Here is a 9,463-nt window from a genome sequence, read left to right as displayed (position 1 = left end):
CAGGAATCAAGAGATGGAGTAAATAAATATAACAAAGGAAAAATAATATGAGAAGAATGTTTAATAAAAGCAAGTAGAAGTTGATGATGAAAAACGTTTAATTGCGTTATTACAGACAATTATCGGGCTTATGAACTCCAATTATGTGGACCACGTTTAACATCGAAGGCCCAAGAAAAATTACTAGTTGGCCATTCAGTCCAAAGCTTAAATTAAACTTTCTTTTATATATATATATATATATATATATATATATATATATAAATGGGATACGCATATCGCATGGCTTTTCACCGACTCACCTTCGGATGACCCGTCGATTTCTAGATTTAATAATTTCATATACCATACGATATAAAAATTATATATATTTTTTAAAAAATATGTTTTATGTATATTTATATCTATACAAATTTTAATATTATATAATTGATATTTTATTCATATTAATACGTTTAAAAATAATGATATAATAAAAATAATATATTTAATTTAATCTTATAATACGAATATATATTTAATATATTTAATATTTTTAATTTAATATAAATATATAAAGATTATTTTAATTTTTAATATTTTAATTTTGATACTTGATTAGCTGTTTAATATCATATAAAAATTATTTTAAATATTTAATTGTGATACTCATTTAATAATTATTATAAAATTATTTTTTTATATTAATAGCATAAATACAATATAAATATTAATATTAATCCTATATATTAGTATTTTATTTTTAATTTTTAATAATTATCATTTTAAATTTGATATTAAAAATTAATATAATTATGTAATATATGTTAAATATATATTAAATGAGTATTAAAATTTTTTAATATATAAGTACTTTTTTATATTATTAATATGTTAAATTTATTAAGTTATAAATGATACATAATTTATAATCATTTGTTATTTTCGTCATATTTTTATATATATTCGTGTTAATCATATATTTTTATATATATTCGTATTAATTATGTTTATTTATATATTCATATTATTCATATTTATTTATGTTATATTTAAATAAATTAATTATACATATATTAATTATATCTAATTATATATAACATATTCAATAAATATATTATATTTATATTTAATATTTAAATACATTTTATAATTCATATCATACTCATATTTTAATAATTTATATCATTAGACTCACAAAACACGATACAAAACAAAAACACGAATTACACGTCTATCCCTAATTGTCCACATCAAAAAGACTGTTCAAATCCAAAAACCAAAGCCTCAAAACGCAAATATTCACTTTGCTCTTTTCGTTTTTGGAGACATAGAGAAAACCAACAAGGCTAATCTCTGACATGGATTTCCCAGAACAAGATGTAGTTGTCTTTGTAGAAGACTATAAAAACAAAAATCACGATGATTGCCGTCAATCCTCTTCCTTACATTTATCTTCTCGTCGGCATCTTCTTCATCCGACTGCCGCGATCGCGCCGATACCAGCAGTGCCAGTGGAAGCGCAAGCAGTGGAAGAGAAGAAGAACATGGATAAGAAGTAGGCAATCTCAATACCAATAATTATGATTATAATGATATCAGCGAAAAGGGTAGTTTTTGGGTATGATGAATAAGAAGAAGATCACTGTAAAACCCCTGCCACTACCGCTTTTTCTGTTCCTGGTAATTCTTTATTCATTCTTTCTCGATTAAATTCAGTCATGGTTTCCCATAATTGGGGATTTTGAAGAGCACCCATTTGTTTTTTTAGGAGAATTTTGCTGTATATGAAAATAGAAACCTTTGTAAACTTAATTTTTCCTGCTTTGGTTGGTTGTAGATTTTAGAGCTTCCCTTCATTCTCTTATTGGTGATTCTTTTGGTTTGGATTCTGGGATTTAAGTTTTAGGGAGTAATCTCAATGTATAAGGAAGAGACGTTATGAACTTCTTATCATCAGTCTACTGGAAGTTTTAGAATTATAAGATCACAGTAACAAAGCATGAGCTATTGGATTGTTTTGTTTGAGGAAATGTGGGAAAAATTCTAACAATAATATGCAGGAATATTTAGCTGACTAGGTGCGTCTGCAATTATTGGAATATATACACGAAATAATTGAATTTTTCTTTGGTTGAAAATTTTCTCTCTGTATAAATGGTAACTAATCTTCTTTCTCACTGTTTCTTTTGCAGTATTGCCTGTTATTCGCAATACTAATAACCAAGGTAGAGGTTTTGGATGTGATCGCCGGCAGAATGATAGAGCAGCAGGCATACTTGGCCGTCCTGGTTATCCTCCTAGGCAAGGTTACGGGGATGGCTCCAAATTTGCTAATGGACATCGTGATGAACGTCTTGTTTCTGAGTTGAAGCTTTCAAAGAGTGAAGAGACATTATCCAGAAAATGTATTGTTTTTCTGGGAGTGGGTAAATTATTTTTCCTTTTTCTTTAATGAGTCATCAAATATTTCCTGGTTTATATACCAAAGTGATGCAAATTTGATATACCAAATTATTTTTCCTTTTTAGATATTGTGAAAATGGTTGTCAGAACATTTTATATGCTTTATTTGGTTTTTATACATTTTTATAATCTTGTCAATGTGATCAATATATTCTTTTTGGCCCATTCTTTTTATGCCTTTAGATACCCTTTAAAGTATGTATATTATTTACTTCCACATACATGCACAAACACATGTTCTCAGGTAAATTATTTTTTGTGTTTTTTTTTTGGCTAAATGTGCTAAATAAATATGACAGCCATGAAAACTTGCTTGCTATACCCGTGTAGAAGGTGGAGAGGTCTACTCTGATGACCGCAGCTTGGTAAGCTTTCTGGAGTTTGGTATGGTATTTTTTTTCAGTAGGTCCTATACATGATTTCGTTTGTTCTCATCATTAGCTCATTTTATATATATTTCTTTTATTCACATTATCAGGGGCTTTTTAGGCGTCTTATTGCTGAAGATATTGGAGCTGATCTCAATCAGGTTTCAATACTTTTATTGAGAAAAAAGATGTTTTGTTTATGAAAAATTGGAAATTAATCAACCCTCTTCCCTATCGTCCTTGAAATTGAGGAATCATCAGTGGTTTCCCTCGTCCATGGATCTGAGGTATACCATTCCCTTCCTCTTCAATCTCTTCCTCTTTCTTTTCCTAAAATCTCCAGACAGGTCCTGTAACATTGGCCCTGTTTTGGAAATTGATCAGGAACATCCCTTTTTAAAGATGGCACTCCTGTTTCTTGCCATGTTTTTCATTCTGTTTTTCCTTTTCACCTCCATCAAACTGCCTGTCAGTGTTGGTCCGATTTGCTTGAACCTTGGATTTGTCTCTACTCCCTTGACCATATAGCTTTTTTTCTCGGTTCTACTTAAACGATCACATTTTTGGGTTCCCTACATATCCATCATACTTACATCTCCATGGCACAGACAGCTTCAAATATTTTGAACATTTTTCTCACACCCTACAATCTGTTCCCAGAATTTTCATCGCCATCCCCCAAAATCAAGCAAACTGAAACCCAGCACATCTTCGAACTGAAGTTGAAAATATTGAAATCGAAGGAGGTCTCAGACAGAGTCAGCAAAACTCGTAGCTGGAACGTGTAATAGTTATTGAAGAGTAGGAAGGCCTATGCTTGGAGACTTAGTGCGACATACTGTTAGTTTGTGCAAAACATGACACTCCAACATGTTATATATCATCAGTATATGTAATGATTATAAGTCAAGGTATGTTCAACCTACTGTCTAAATTCGTACGACACAAGGTCTCTTTTTGCGTCTGAGATTAATTTTTTTATTTTTATTTTTTTAAAAATCAGTGATGGGACCAACACAGAGGGATATAAATCTTTCTTTTTCTCGTAAAGGAAGGTCAGAAATCAAATTAAGGCCCACAAAGGGCGGAATGAGAATCCAAAAAAGAGGTCTTCTTTAGATCATTTCCGGCTTAGGAAAATTAATTGGGCAAAGTACCAAAGAGGTCTTGAGTGTCAGCTTATACATGGCAACTTGGAGCTTGGGAATGCTTACTTATTTCGTTAAAAAAGAAGGATATAAATTCAATCATGGACTGACTTTTTTTTTTTTGAAAAAAAAAAAGCTATAAATTCAATTGTGGATGATATTTATAGTCGGTTAAGGATTATAAATTCAATCGTGATGAAAGAGCCAAATTAAAAAGATTAAGTTCATATCAACGTCCTTGTTGACGTCATAAATAACAACACAAAAATTCAAATCTAAATCATAATATTAGTAATTCAGTAATGGACAGAAACCGCACTTGACCTTAAAATAATAATAATAATAATAATAATAAATTATAGCTTTTTATTTCACCATCGAAAGACCAAAGATGTGATCAATCACTTTGGACTTGGCATCTAACAATAAAAAGACTGAAGATGTGATTAATCACCTTGATCTTGACCTTAATGCCCTTTTTAACTGCATGAAACAAGTTCCCCGAACGATCATGTCCTATAGATATTATAACGTAAGCCTCAACATGGCGGAGGGTTTTGGGAACGAACATCTCTGATTATTTTTTAATTTACTAGGGTGAAATAGATCAACCGGCCTAATCGTGCCGTTAATGTCAACCAACGATGTGAACGTGTTGTTCTTATTTGGATATTGAACGAATTACATTTCTCTGTCGTTCTGTAGATTTTACTGTTTTCCTTTCGCGTTGCTACCTGTTGTTAGTCCTACATTCATTCGCCTTTTAAATTCTTGGTCTTTCCCCGCTTATATAAGTGCCCCTACTCAATCATCAGAATTTGTCAAAAGGAACAAAAATCATCAAAAAGAATAACGGTAGAATTATAAAATTCATAGAAGAGGTGAACAAAAATGCCGCTTCTGATTGAATTGAGGTATATCTTTCCTCCTCTATCGAACTTTTTATCTTGTTTCTTTTAACTTCCAAAAACAAGTCTTTCTCTGCTGCATTCTTCGTTGATCAATCACTTTCCATATTAACGCTGGCGTCATTGCTTTCTATCATTTTCTTAATGCTACTGTTCCTCTTTTTCTCTGTTGAATTTCCTATTACTCCTCATCCCATCACCTTCCGAGCTCGAGGTTTCTCCATTTCCTTATTCATATCACTTGTAGCCTCAAATCTTTTTTCCTCCTTCACTCTTCTGGGTTGCCTTTTTATTCATCATCGTCGCTGCTCCATGGCACAACAAACTGTTTTATCTTTTAATACGCTTATTGCGCTCCTTTGTTCGCACCATTCAATCCATTCCCGCCATTTTCATTTACGTTACCAAAAACTATGAAAACCGAGACCCATTTCCTCCTCAGGTCGTTGAACTTCGACATGAAACCGTTGCAACTGATGAAGAACGTTGACACTCTGAGTCACCCAAGTTTGGAATCCGGCTGTGCCATGTGTGTAACTGTGAACAGCCTAACAATAAGTTTTTTTTTTTTTTTCAAATAATCTCTCAGCTGAGATAGATTCTGTCAGATTCTGCAGGTTCTAGGATCTCTTTCTATTTCTTGTATCTTTCTTTCTGTAATAATACTATAATGTTGATATAATTTTTCGCAGTGTTTTTTTTTTTTGAATAGTTGTGTTAACACAATTTTCTAATAATATAAAATTATGACATGAATGAAGAGGATGGAGTAAATAAGCATAACAAAGGAAAAATAATATAGGAAGAATGTTTAATAAACGCTAAGTACCAGTAAATGATGAAAAACGATTGATAATTTACAATAGATAAAGATACATATGCACAAATGATAATCAACCACAAAAGTTAAATTTAATAGATATATAATAATATTTATTCTTATTTCATTATTATGTAAAAAACTTTTTTTATTAGTTTTCACATTATTCTTGGAAATTTTTTAAAGTCCCATCAGTTTCATTCGTCAAACGGATATATATGGGCCAAGTCATGAAGCCCATAATATATTAATCTTTGACATTAAAGGGAAGATTAATGAAATGGGGCTAAGAAAAGCTCCAATTATCTGGACCACGTTTAACGTTGAAGGCCCAATAAAAATGTATTAGTAGGCCTTCCAGTCCAAAGGTTAAACCTTTTTTTTTTTAATAAATGGGATATTCTTAGAATTTGGCCCAATATTATCCAACTGCTCAACTTGCAATGTTTGCCACTGACTCACCTTCCAACAACCCGCCGAATCCCAATCGTCCCACCAAAAAGAAATGTTGAAATCCAAGACCCAAAGCCTCAAAACGCAAAAATTCGCTTTGCTCTTATAATTTTTAGGGAGAGACTAAAAACTGAATCTCCGACATGGATTACCGGATGAAGGGGTAAAATAGTTATTATATAATATTGAAAGGGATACTTTGAAATTTATAAAATTTCATGCCTCTTCCTTTACATGCTTATTATATTAAAAATAATATTTTATAACTATTATATTAAATTAAATTTATTACACTAATTTCAAATCGAATTATTTACGATTTTATATATATACGAATTGATCTGGATATGAAAAATAGTTATTATATAATATTGAAAGGGTTATTTCGAAACTTTGAAAATTTCGTGTCTTCTTGCTTTTCCAGGCCTAGAGGTAAATTTCTACAAATAAAATAGCTATTATATAATATTGAAAGTGGAGAAACAATTTAAATAAAAATTTTCAGATAAAATTAGTGAAGTTTTTAATTAAAATAATTAAATTAAAATTAAAATTGAAAATTAAAATCAATAAATTAAAAAATTTCATTGTACAAATTAAATATGAAAAATTTAAAACATATATTAATAAATTTTGATATATATTTATAAATAGACTTTTTTAGAAAAAATATTGATAAAATTTTATGTTAAATAAATATTAATGAAATTTAAATTATAAATAATATATTTAATTATTATTTTATATGTTATTGATATTCATATTAAATTTTATCAATTTATTAATTTAAATTTTTTATTAAATATTTGTCAAAGAAGTTTCACTTTCATAAATTTTCTCCGTCTAAACGATGCCTTCCACAAATATTGAATGGTATACTTCGGAAATTTCGTGTCTTCTTCCTTTTTCATGCCATAAAAGTTAAATTAGTTATTACAAATATAGAGAGTTATTTTATATTTAATAATTTTTTAATATTTTATAAATTTATATTTAAATTAAATTTTTTATTTATTATCAATTAATTTTAAATTAAATAGTTAATATGATATTAAAGTGAAAAGTTTTTTTATTATTCTCTTTTAATTTATCAAAATTTTTTAATTTTTATCTACATGAAATAAAAATTTATTAAAACAAATTATTTCACATTTTTAATATTTTATAATCTTACCTTAATGTTATCATTCTACCTTTGGATGCTCAACGAAAGAGAGAGCTACTTCGTGACTTCTTCCCTTCCAACAAAAGATTAAACAATTCCTGACATCCAATTGGATGCTTAACATTAAACAATTCCTGTTGGGGTCCTACACTTACATAACATGAAGCAATTCCTGTTGGGGTCCTACACCTACATAACATTAAACAATTCTTCGGTTCTTACATTGACATAATTTGGGGGCCCACACTTGCATAACATTAAACAATTCCTGCTGGAGTCCTACACTTACATAACATTAAACAATTCTCGGGCTCCTACAGTTGCATAACATTCAACAATTGCGGTTGGGTCCCACACTTATATAACATTAAACAATTCCGGTTGAGATAACATTAAACAATTCCGGTTGAGATAACATTAAATTGGGGTCCTACACTTACATCCAATTGGATGCTTAACAAAAGGGACAGCAACTTCTTGTCTTCCTCCTTTCCACGCTTTTATAAATTCCCTGATAACCAACACAGTCGGGGAAACAAAAACCTAGGGAAAAAAAAGAGAAGAAGCGAACAACAATGCAGTTCGTGATTGATTTGAGGTACATCTGTCCTCCTCTTTTGAACATAATCTTATTTCTGTTTCTAACATCGCAAGACAAGCCTTCCTCTGCTGCTTTCATCACTGATCAATCCCTTTCCATATTAACTTTCGCGTCCTCCCTTGCGATCTTTTTCTTAATGCTGCTCTTTCTCTTTTTCTCTGTTGATTTTCCTATCACTCCTCATCCCATCAGCTTGCGAGCTCGAGGTTTCTCCATTGCCTTATTCATATCACTTGTAGCCTCAATCTTTTTTCCTCCTTCACTCTTCTGGGTTGCCTTTTTATTCAACATCATTACATCTCCATGGCACAGCAAAGTACTTGAACTAATTATACGTTTTTTTGGCTACTTTGCTTGCACCCTTCAATCCCTTCCCACCACTTTCATTTACATTACCCAAAATTATGAAAACCGAGAACCAATTCCTCCTCAGGTTGTTGAACTTCAACTTGAAAGTGTTGTAATTGAAGGAGGACGGTGACGCTCAGAGTCCAGTCCGCCAAGTTTGGAATCCTGTTATCTCTCACCTGAAATGGATACTCCATATGTAATGGAATGGTTGGTAGCTAGGCAATGGTTTTTACCTTTTGGAACACTTTTTCTTTGTGTAATACTGTATATGTTTGTGATCAAAGGATGTTTTAGTCTGTTGTTAGCAGTTACCATTGTTGTTTCTTTATGTGAAGATTGAATTTAAACTTGTTTTTATTAAGGATCATGCATTGAGTCAAACATTCCGGTTCCTTATTATTATTTCTTACTCTCCTCTTTTATTTATTTTATTATATTGCAATTTCTTACTCTGTTTTTACATCCGTTGCTTCCAACAAAACCTAGGTAAGGCAACTAAATATTTAGTGGCATAAGAATGGAACACTTTCCATTCCATGTGCAAGCTGAAGGATTTTTTTAGGCACGTAATGGAACACTGATTCCTTTTTTATTTCCATTTTTGCGTCTAGTAGACGGATGACGTAAGTGAAGGGTTAATTTGTCTTGATTGTAACGAAATACTAGAAAATACTAATGTATTAAAAACATGTGTCTTGATAAAGTTTAAATTTCCTTTTTGTGTGTTGTAATTTGTATGTACTTCAAGAAAGGAACACAAACAAGCAGATATTTCAAGTTGAGATTTAGCTTAAATAATTCTTCTCAAGGGGTGAATTCTTGTTAAATCGTTTTCAGCGTGCTCAAGTACATGAAAGTTCAGCTACACCCAAAAATGGTTTGAACTATTAAGAAAGGCCCATTTCCTCCTCAGGTCGTTGAACTTCTAACTTGAAATTGTTGCAACTGAAGGAGAACGTCGAGATACTGACTTCTCATTTGGATTACACCATATTTTTGATTCAATTAAATTAAATTTATCATATTATCAATTAAATTTAAATATTTATTTTAATAAAATTAAATTAATAAAAATTTTTAATTAAATTTTTTAATCAAAATTATAATAAAATTTTTAATTATAATTATAATAATAATTATTAATAATTTTAATTTCATCACAACCAATTTTATCACGTTTAAATGTAACATGAGACACCGGAAT

The 9,463-nt window shown here is 30.3% G+C and overlaps 1 long non-coding RNA gene across 1 annotated transcript; it reads left to right on the top strand.

The window, feature by feature from the left end:
* Positions 1-1,288: 1,288 nt before the first annotated feature.
* Positions 1,289-3,880, top strand: LOC149515963 (uncharacterized). The gene is made up of 4 exons (XR_016346130.1): positions 1,289-1,662; positions 2,175-2,408; positions 2,745-2,810; positions 2,924-3,880. It is a non-coding gene; the product is annotated as an uncharacterized LOC149515963 (long non-coding RNA).
* Positions 3,881-9,463: the final 5,583 nt, after the last annotated feature.

This window comes from Durio zibethinus, chromosome 11 (assembly GCF_047325235.1).
Source record: "Durio zibethinus cultivar Kanyao isolate XHJ-2024 chromosome 11, ASM4732523v1, whole genome shotgun sequence".
Lineage (NCBI taxonomy): Eukaryota > Viridiplantae > Streptophyta > Magnoliopsida > Malvales > Malvaceae > Durio > Durio zibethinus.
Note: the sequence above shows the minus strand (reverse complement) of the source record. Positions and strands in the feature narration are given on the sequence as shown.